This window comes from Gossypium hirsutum, chromosome D12 (genome assembly GCF_007990345.1).
Source record: "Gossypium hirsutum isolate 1008001.06 chromosome D12, Gossypium_hirsutum_v2.1, whole genome shotgun sequence".
Lineage (NCBI taxonomy): Eukaryota > Viridiplantae > Streptophyta > Magnoliopsida > Malvales > Malvaceae > Gossypium > Gossypium hirsutum.
This window is the reverse complement of record NC_053448.1, coordinates 37,707,378-37,718,208: the sequence shown is the minus strand read 5'-3', so window position 1 is coordinate 37,718,208 and position 10,831 is coordinate 37,707,378. Positions and strand designations below refer to the sequence as shown.

The following is a 10,831-nucleotide window of genomic DNA, read 5'->3' as shown; positions in this document are numbered from 1 at the left end:
TTAATCATTAAATTCATTAACTGATTCTTTTATGAGTAATATATTGAATATTTAAAATATATTAGATTATTTTACACAATGAAATGCCATTATAATAATATTTACTACTTGAATGAAATGTTTTATAGTAGTATCAATAGGCAATTTATTATTTTTGGTTCATAAACTTGATAAATAAGTTCACATATAATTTTCATAACCACAGTAATAAATAGAACCGGACACAACCAGTCAAACCTCACTGTCCCACGCTTCTTGCTTTTCACCTCTCTCTCGAAGACCGCTCACCGTTGTCTTAATCTCCACCTCTAATCCTCTCACGCCGTAGACCCAAACCCTCCACCAATAGTTCATATCTCCGGCGACCCTCTCACTAAGATGACCACCGGCGAACTTCTCAGCATCGATCCTCAAGAGCTTCAATTTCCCTGTAAGCATCTTTCAAAGCTTTACAAAATTAACTTTTTTTAAAAAAAATTAACTTTTTTTGTTGCTTTACAGATCCATATCTTCATCGTTTCCACTGCTTTTTTCGAAAATTTTAACAATTTTTGTTCTTGAATTTAGTTGAATTGAAAAAGCAGATTTCATGTTCTTTAAATCTGTCCAACAAGACCAACAATTATGTGGCTTTTAAGGTAAAATTAAGCTATTTCTTAAATCTCCTGTGAGTAAATTAATATGGGATTTTGCTGTAATATAAGATTATCTGGTTTTATATTCGATTTATTAAACTTAATTTTTGATCATATATGTATTGTTTTTGTGTTTATGTAAATACATAATTCTATATATATATATAAATTCTGGAGTTTGTGAATTATTTGTTTTACTCAATAATTTTATAATAAAGTAGGATTGCTAGTGTTATTTGTTTTGAAACATGCGTACCAATTCGAAAGTTGCTAGTAAAAGTATTATAGAGTATATACTATGAGTCAGATTGAATTTTGCTTTCTTTACTCAAAAAATGGGCAAATTAGTTCTTGTACGTCATATAAAGAGCAAACTGGTCTTTCTATTCAAAATTTCATCCATTTCTATTGTTAAAAACATTGACGTGATTGATGGAATAACCATGCCACGTGTACATCATGGTTATATACACAGATCGGTTTTTAATAGTAAAAATGGATGGAACTTTTAATAGGAATAATTTGCTCTTTGATCTAAAGTACAAGGACTAATTTGCTCATTTTTTGAGTGAAGGGAGCAAAAATGTAACCTGACTCCTAGTACAAGTGCCTCCATGAATCTTTTACCGAAAATCTCTATGGAGCTAGCGATTTATGATAACAAAGCTTTTTTATGTACGTTGTTTTCCAGGTCAAAACGACAAACCCAAGGAAATACTGTGTAAAGCCTAACAATGGAGTTGTTCTGCCTTGGTCTACATGGAATGTTACAGGTCTCTCTCTCACAAAACTCGAACTTATCTATAATTACTTGTTGTTAATCATGTATCATCTTCAAATCTTGAAATCATAGTTTAATTGGTTAATTTATGGAATCAGTTATGATGCAGGCTCAAAAGGAAGCACCTCCTGATATGCAATGCAAAGATAAGTTTTTACTCTACCAGATTTGATTTTAAGTTTGGGTTTTTTGTTTTCTAACTGTTTGCTTTTCGGTCTAGTTTAATAAAGAATCCGGACATCATGTTGAGGAGTGTAAATTGAGGTTTGCTTACGTAGCACCTCCTCGACCTCCTTCACCTGTTAAAGAAGGATCCGAAGAAGGCTCTTCACCTCGGGCTTCCGTTTCAGACAATGGTAGCTACAACAGTGCAGATTTGGCATCTGTGAGTATTCCTTGTCTCTATGTTTGACATCGAATCATGTTTTGAGCTTACTGATTCCGAGTGGCAGTTGTAAGTTGTAGTTTATTTGGTTGGCCATATCTTCTTTGGAGATAGATTAGGTGTCGCTTAGTCGCTTCTAATGAAAACTACTTCGTATTGGGCTTGTGTTTGCTGACTTTACATAGTGGTTTAAAGAGCAATTTTAACATACCCTGTTAATGCAATAACGACACTTTTGTCGTTGTTATAAACTTATATGTAGTGAGAGTGGGTCCGTATTAACAAGTGAATTATCTTCACGTATTAGATTCCCTATAGCAAGGATGAACATGAATATCACTTAGATAGTGATATTACCCAGACCTTTTCTCATTCCATTTTCTTGTCGTGTGTTTAGACCGGTTCTTAGGACTATCTAGGAACATAAAAATATGAACGCTGTCAAGAAGGATAGGAATGAACGTTGTCTCCTTTCTTTTCATATGAAGAGAAGTGTCCCACTATGCCGGACAATCCTTTAGTAGTCACTGAAATTTCTCATCTAAAAGGTGGTTCCGACTTCTATTACTTCCTTGCATGATTTAACCACGAGGTGGTACGATGTCAGGAGTACTAGACTCCTATATTAGGGTACACTCACGTAGGCAAACAACCTGCTCTGAAATCCTGTAGAAGTTTGTTTCATTTAAGATGAACACTTATGTCAGGTACACGTTTAAGATTTAACCTTTGGTCTTTTCTTTTCGAATGCACTTGATGTGAGAAATAAGCGTGGATCTAACATAGCCCTGCGTTAAACATGGCACTATCACCTTGTCGGATAACAAATGCTGGTATTCTTTTAGGATAAGCTACACTAGTAGTCACCCAACAATTAGTAAATTTCTTTTCTGATCACCCAACTATAAAAAGTTACAAAATGGCCATTCAATTATTAGTTTCTTTTTTGGTCACCTAACTACTCAATTTTATCTTTTTTTAATCACCAGCTAGCAGCTTTTAAAATTGGCATAATAGCAACTTTAACTCTCAACATTTATAAATTATGTCAATTTAGTCTTGATTTTTGAAAAAAATTAATTCTTAACATTTACACATTTTGTATATATATATATTTGCAGTTTTGCTTTTCTTTGTGACATTGAGGGTTAATTTAAAAGAAAAATAAAAGACAAAAATTATGGATTTTTAGGTGTTATTATTATTATTATTATTTGCATATTTTTAATTAAATTTAGTAATAAATTTTTAGTTTTTTTAGGTGAAAGGGGTCGTAAAGAAAAGTAAAATTGGAAAAAAGATCAAATTACTTGCCGTTGTTAGCTTGCTAGTGATTAAAAGAGACAAAATTGAATAGTTGGGTGATCAAAGAAAAAATTTAATAATACTTGGGTGATCATAACTTTTTATATAGTTGGGTAACCAAAAAAAAATACTAATAGTTGAGTGACTATTGTTAGTATAGTTTACCCAAATTTTTTATTATTACTCACGTTAAAGGCTCTTTTGCATTATTTTTATATGAACATAATCAAATCGAAACATGTTAAAAAGAATTATCATCCGTGAAAAAAAAAAACACTTGAAAGATATGTTCCTTTTTCTCTATCACTGAAGTATGTTTAGAATTTGCAATTTAACCCCAGCCCCCCCAAAAAATTATCATTCTGAAAGATACTTTTAATTGCAGAAAAGGGCTCTCATTTCCAAGCTAAATGAGGAGAAAAACGCCACCATTCTGGAAAATAACAAGCTCCAGCAAGAACTGGTAAGTTTAATCATTGGATCCTCAACTCATAACATAAAGATTTAAGAACACCAAATGCTAATATGTTAAGCTATATCAGTTGATAATATCATTCAATCATGGTCATTTTCTGCAAAGGGTCCTGTATTGTTCTGATATCGATATGAGCTTATCCCGACCTTACATCAAAACTTAAATTTGCAGGAACTCTTGGGACGCGAAGCGAAGAGAGATTACAGTGGTATGAAGTTTGTATACGTAATTCTTGTTGGTTTAGTCAGCATCATTCTGGGGTACCTCTTGAAACTAACATGACCACGGCACCAAGGTACTACTACTACTACTATTCTATTCTTCGATGCCGATACAAGCTCGAAAAAAATGTAGAGAACTGGAGAAAGACATACTTTGACTGATGAATTGTAGCTTTTGTTGATTGTATTTACTTACTATGGATGCTAGGAAAAAAAAAAGCATATCTAATGTGTGATGGGTAAAGCAAGGGTTTTTTACCTATATATTATAAAATAAAATAAAAATTACTAAAATGGCATGTTTAAAAAATTATGTACCAAAATGGTACATTCAAACAGCGGCACCACTCTAGAATTTTGACAAATTTGACTGAAAACAAAATAAAAAATAAAAAAAAAATTGGTGAAGGTAACTTAATAGGTGGCACCTAAAGAAAATACGGGTCAAATACAACAAGTGGTGCCGCCTATCAATTTGGCTGGATAAAGTGGTGTAGCCCGGTCACTTTGGCACCACTATTAAAATATTATTATTATTATTATTTAATTGAAATGTGTCAGAATTTGTACCACCTTTCACCTCTTTGGATGTATTATTTTAGTACATAATCTCACCTTCTACCTCTTTGGATGTACTATTTTGATACATAATTTTTTTAACATACTATTTTAGTATTTTTTTTAATTTTATAATATATAGGTAAAAAACCTGTAAAGCAACTATTCTTCATTGTATTGATAGTTTGATAGTTTTCCAGTGGGAAATTACCGGATTGCTTAATTTTGGTCTACTTTTATGAACAATTCTTGAGCTTTTGATGAAACTATGGAAACTGAATTATTAATTTTTTGGAGGGTAAAAATACAAAATTTCCGTATTTAAGGGCCTAAAAAGGCTTAATTGAATAAATAACTATTGGGGGGGGGGCTAAAATTGATGTTATCCTTATTTAATCAAGGGACTAAGGCCAAAATAGTACAATAAGGTATCCCAAAAAAAAAAGAATAATAAGGTTATTTTTGTATTTTAGGTTTTTTATATAATATATATTTTATATAAAATAACACTCTTTTGAATAATGTGGATTTTAGGGTTTAAATTTGGGTTTTTTCTCATTAAGTATGCAACATATGACTTACTACATTATTCAATATTTGTTGATTGTTGAATTGATAATATCGAGATTTTAGAAATTATGATGGTTTACGTTTAGATCTCACCATAGGTTGGTTTAAATGGATTTTTTTATAGTATATAAAAAGGAAAAAATATACTAAAAAATATTTATTACTTTGAAAAAAAAAAGGAGGTTTAGTCATTTTTCAATTGATTTTGTGCTAAAAAAATTACTTTTAAGGGATTGAAGATGAATTATAAAATTTTTGGGATTAAAGTGTAAATTTATCATTATACTAACTTGTATTCTTAAAATACTTGAAGGGGTTATGGAGCAATTTTATTATTTATAAGAGGACAAGACCATCGCTTGCCCCTTGCCTGGATTAGAGATGAATTATAAATTTTTTAGAGTTAAAGTGCAAATTTATCATTATATTAACTCGTATTCTTAAAAAAAATTAAAGGAGTTACAGAGCAATTTTATCAGTTTTGGAAGGCTAAAGTCATCGCCTACCTCTCTCTATGCTCTTATGTTCGATTAACTCGTGATGTCAATTTAGTCAAGCATATCATACACAATAAAATAACATAACAAGTCCAATTCATATATTTAATGGACCCTCAATTAGGGACCAAAAGAATATTTAATTTTGATGGTAGCCAGGAACTATCATTCGGTCCACATTCTTGGGTTTAATTAAGAACCCATGAATTATTCCATCCCATGCTCTATAGTATTTAAATGTATTTCTATTTTATTTCATTAAATAACTTTTTATTCAATTAAAATGTTGATTTATTTTAAGACTTTTTTAACTCTAAATTATATAAAAGGTTAAGAGTTCGTTTAGATATTATTGATATGGTTTATTAACAAAGAGGTTCGATGGAAGTGAGTGGTAGCTCAACCATGAAGTGCTGAGCCGTCATTCTACAGTAGTGAGTGAAATTATGGATGTTGGAAAGGAGTGGATAGAGAATGAGGGAATGGGTATAGTTCAAGAAGTGGGACAAAACTTCTTTTGTGAACCGTACACGGTTCTTCGTGAGGATCGGATAAAAAACTCCAATACGAGGAAAATACCTTCGATTGTTGAGGGTTCGGTCAATTTCCTGGCACAAGACACTTCGAAAACTTGTCCCAAAAGAGTTGACCCCCTCAACAAAAATAAACTTTGGGATGGTTCACTCGAATGCTGATAATCACGTGATTGTTTAGGGTCAGATCATATTAGAGAAGAAATGAGGAAAGGAATTTTGTAACACCCTATACCCACTCGCTTTACTAGATCCGGATATGGGATGTTACAATACATACATACTTAACGAAAATTTTACAACTGGCAAGAACCATACTGGATATACTTCTTATTTCTTTATATTCCTTTTAAGTTAAAAGATTTTAAAGGGGACAATTAAATACAACAAATTCTCAAAAGTAGTTTAAAACATCACAACTTAAATCTTTATTAAACCAAACTAAATCATGGCGTAGAGTACTAATTGCCACATTTCCAAGAGTGCCCCTCTATATGCATAATATCGCTTTTCAAACTGTCATCCTGTTGCATTACTGGCTTGGTCCCTCCTGACGCACTAGTTCAATTCTAAGAACTTGCATTACAAATAAACGCCCATAAGTTCAATGGAACTTAGTGAGTCCCAACCATTATCACCTTTAAACGATGCTGTTGAATTCCTCGACTCAAGAATTTTGGGCTCTCTTTCAAACCTTGGCGGATAATTTTATGCTAATCTATACACTTAACCACTTTATACACATTCTGCTGTATGCACAAATCATAAGCTTCACACCCTAATGCCGATCCTATTTCATAATCCATTTTGAAGATAAAATTTTATACATTTCTCGGAATAGAATTTTATACATTTCTCGGAATGATATACATACAGATGCTGCCTTTGGCGGATTCTTATACTGGTTTTGACGGTTGACCAAATTCCAATCACACAGTATATTTAAGTTGATCCCAACAACGAACCTATTCTGATGAATACAAGGTTTTAGATCATCCAATAGAATCACAGATGACTTCGATACATAATGTGAGAACTTCCAGGTTTGGCAGGCACTTACACCACCTAAAATTTTGGATATGCCAAGTTGTCTGTCCTAGTGGGTTATTATGGCGGGTTTATCCCTTGAATATATTGCCAAGAATTATTTTAGAATTGCTACAAGGGCATACCCAGATCTTTTCACAAAGGCTGGCTAACATCTCGCACTTAAGCGTTATAGAATTCACCATACTGACTTTCCAAATAACTCACCATAAGGGTTTCCTAAATAACTTCGTCATTAAGGCTTTCCGAATAATACACCATAAAAGCTTTTCAGATAATTCGTCACAAATGCTCAGTTTGGCTTGCCATCAAGGCATTACACAAATTGTCGTGTTTGACGATATGGATTTGCCTAAACTCAACATTGCCTAAGGTTTGTCCATCATCACCCCTGGAACACGCAAAAACCCTAGTAGACAAATGTGGCTCATCCGCCATTTCCAATGTAACAACCCGTTTTTCAGTGGTGTCGGAAACAGTGGTTTCAGAACTACAAATTCGACGAGTAAGTTCATATAATTAGTATTTAAATTATACAAGTCAATAATAATTTTTATATTAAATTTTGGTTTCATGAATTTTTAATTAATTGAATTAATGGTTAGTATAAGTGGTTGTCCTAGAAGTCAAGTGGTTTTGAAAAATGAGATATCGGGACCCATTTCTGTAACCTGAGCTCGTGACTATTTTTATTAAATATTTACAGAGTCGTATCATATGTGAATTGAAGTTTGGTCCAGTAATTTTGATGATTTATTGTTTAATTAAGGTAAAAGGATTAAAGAGTAAAAAAGGTAAAAGTTAATCGTTTTAGATTTAAAATAGTAAAGGGACCATAATGGTCATTAAAATAGTCAAAAATTCCAAGCGGTGGTGGAGGTCAATCATTCCACTAACTTTTGGGTTATTTATTCATTAAGTCCTAATTAGTTTAAGGTTAAATTGAAATAAAGTTTGTTTAGTTGGATTTTAATATAATTGAAGGACCAATTGTGTAATTGAACCTTCCTTAAATGACCCAACGAAGGGGATGATGTGGAATTCTCTATATTGGGTAAATTGTAATTAAATCCTAATTAATTAAGGATATTCTAATTAGTCCATTTTTCAGTATTGTCAGAAATGGTAGTTTCGGGGCCACAACTCTGATGTGTCAGTCCGTAAATATTAATTATTTAACATTTATGAGGTTATTAGTGTCATGTTAAAATTTGGTTATGAAATTTTATCGTTTAGATAATTAATTAATTAAAAAGGACTAATCGTAAAGATAAAAAAAGATAGCTTTATTAGTTAAAAAGGAAAATTTAAGGACTAGAATGGTAATTAAACCATCATGGTTAGTAGTGGACGATTTTAGGCTTGAAAACGTTAAGATTTGAGTGTAAATTAAAAGGGTATAATTGTAATTGTGTAAAAAGTAAATTATAACTAAAATAAAAGTCAAATGAAAGTGTTATCTTCTTGAATCGTAAAGATTGAAAAAGATAGTTTTATTAGTTTAAAAGGAAAATTTATGGACTAGAATGGTAATTAAACCATCATGGTTAGTAGTGGACGGTTTTAGACTTGAAAACGTTAAGATTTGAGTGTAAATTAAAAGGGTATAATTGTAATTATGTAAAAAGTAAATTATAACTAAAATAAAAGTCAAATGAAAGTGTTATCTTCTTGAATCTTCTTCCAAAAGGCCGAAACTTCATTGTTAATAGGAGAGCAAGCTTCGGCCAAGCTTGTCCTTCAATTTGGTAAGTTGATTTTAATTGGTTTATTGTAATTTGTATGTTTTTTTATATCATTGCAACTAGGTCCAACTAACCTGTATCTTCGTTTTCAAAATAGTTAAAGATTATGGATTATATCATTGATGAGTTTTGGATATTCTTGAAGTTTTACGGTAGATTATTAAGCTTTGTTGATAAATAGGACTATTTTGCAAAGTAATTTTTGGTAATTTTAATGTTTAAGGGCTAGAATGTTAAAGTGATAAAATTACGAGGACCTGATGTGATATTACAGTAAATATGGGCTGTAATAGGGTCCCAAATAATTCGGCTAAGCTTGAATTTGGTTGAAATTGGTAAATTGCATGATTTTGACTTAGGGACTAAATTGCATAAAAGTGAAATATTAGGGGTAATTTTATAAAAATGTCAAAAAGGACTTAATTGCATAAAATGATTAATTTTGCTGTTGATTTAGTTGATTGATGAAATTATTATATATAGATCAAGAAATGGATCAATCGATAGACAAATGGGGAAAAGGAAAAATTGTTGATTAGCCTTTGGAGTCGTGTTTGCTGCAAAATTGATTTAGGTAAGTTCTTATAATAAAGTTATTGATTTAGTTGCTGTTTTGTGAATTATTAAATATTTAAGTATGTTGTATTTAAATTTTTTTATATAGTAAATATTAAATTATGGAATTGAATCAAATTGAAATGAAATTATAATTGAGGGTCATGATTGAAATGAAGAAAGGATATAATTGAATTCATGTAACAAAGAAATTCTTAATTAATTATATGATATGTTGGTTAATATTTATGTTATGAATGAATTAAGTTGATTGATATATGCAATTAGTAAATTGAACAAAATTGCATTATCAACTAAATCGATGTTATGTGTGATAAATAAGAACTATATGGATGTGTGCTCGTAATGGTATAATGTGAGGAAAGTTAATTGAAATGAACATGGTTTATGACTCGTATGAACCTCATGAATACTTAGGATACAAATGACATGTCATTACGGGTTATTACAGTTTCGGGTGCTAGTCGTGGATGTCCTACCGGTGGCAGAGGTCTTGCATTTGTTGTAGATTCTCCACAACTTGTATGAGTAGCATCGTGTAGCCTAGCATCATGACCCACAGCTCATGTGAGCAGACCTATTTCACAGCTTGTGTGAGCATTTATAGATATGGCTCATGAGAGCAGTTACAGTTACAGTTATAGGCACACTTTGTGTGAGCATAGTTCTCGTGTATTCGACGTTATTTCATTTGGTTCATTGAGTGTTAAATGTTTAAAATGAAACAGAATATACGAAACAATTATATGGTATTAAACAATGAATGAAGAAATTTATATGAACTATTGGAACAAAATGTGTTGTACAGAAAGATTATGTGTTATATATGTAAATGAAATGGAAAAATGAAACGTTTAGATGAAACGATTATATGAATTGGTTATACGAAATGGTTATAGGGAATGATTACATGAAATGGTTATGTGAATTGTGTCGAGACCTTTTTGAAAATCAACTTTTTATTTTAAAACGAAAATGGAGTCGCCACCAATCCTTTTATTAGGTGTGATTGGATCACCTCGTAATTTGATTATTTTAATAAAAGTTTTAGATTCACTAAAACAATGATTTTTAGTTTACAAAACCTAGGAAATAGGTTCGGGAGTTGGTTACGTATGAGGAAGGATTAACACTCTCGTAACACCCAAAATTGGTACCTAATTGATTAATTGATATCTTAGTGTTGAGAATTGAAAGATTAAAGAGAATTTAAAACACGATCCCACCTTGCTTAATGATATTTTTAATTAAAGTTACTGAAATGAATTAAAAAAATAAAAATGAAAGATGCATAATTACAAAGGTAAATATAAATTACGTGAAAATAATAAAAGAAATAATGAAATAACAAGAGTAAAATAAAAATAAAATAATGACGAAAATAATAAATAGGTAAAAAATTCACAAAAAACAAGAAATGTAAACAATATAATTTTTAAATGTATAAAAAAGTAAAGAAATAATAAATATATAAATATATAAAAAAATAGTTTATAAAAGGTT

General features: G+C 31.0%; 1 pseudogene; it reads left to right on the top strand.

Annotated features, from left to right (window-relative positions):
• Nucleotides 1–206: 206 nt before the first annotated feature.
• Nucleotides 207–4,096, top strand: LOC107945539 (vesicle-associated protein 1-2-like; annotated as a pseudogene).
• The last annotated feature ends 6,735 nt before the right edge of the window (nt 4,097–10,831 follow it).